Source organism: Penaeus monodon, chromosome 19, assembly GCF_015228065.2.
Source record: "Penaeus monodon isolate SGIC_2016 chromosome 19, NSTDA_Pmon_1, whole genome shotgun sequence".
Classification (NCBI taxonomy): domain Eukaryota; kingdom Metazoa; phylum Arthropoda; class Malacostraca; order Decapoda; family Penaeidae; genus Penaeus; species Penaeus monodon.
The window spans coordinates 13,842,080-13,842,566 of record NC_051404.1 but is presented as its reverse complement, the minus strand read 5'-3'; positions in this window follow the sequence as shown (position 1 = coordinate 13,842,566).

Below are 487 nucleotides of genomic sequence, written 5' to 3'. Positions count from 1 at the left end.
CTGTTTCTCTTTTATACATTTCTCTTGATCGTTTCTCTTCTCCTTCCCAACCTCTTCCGATTCTCCCGTTCCTGCCAAACCTTTCCCCTCTTTCCCCTCCTCCCCATCCTCTTTCCCCCCCTCCCCATCCCCTTGAGCTTACCCCCTCTCCTCCCCACCCTCTTTCTCCCCCTCCCCCTCCCCCCTCCCCTTGAGCTTACCTCCCTCCTCTCCACCCTCTTCCCCCCCCCTCCTCCCCACTCTCTTTCCCCCTCCTCCCCCTCCCCACTCTCTTTCCCCCTCCTCCCCCTCCCACTCTCTTTCCCCCTCCTCCCCCTCCCATCCCCAACTCCCTCCCGCATTCTCCTCCACTTACCTCCCCCCTTCCCCCCCCATCCCATCTCTTATCTCTCCTCTCCTCCTCCTTCCCCCTCCCCCCCTCCCCCCCATCTCTTTTTCGAAACGCCACGCACGTATTCTTAAGCGTGTCCAGATATCTCTGTCCCCC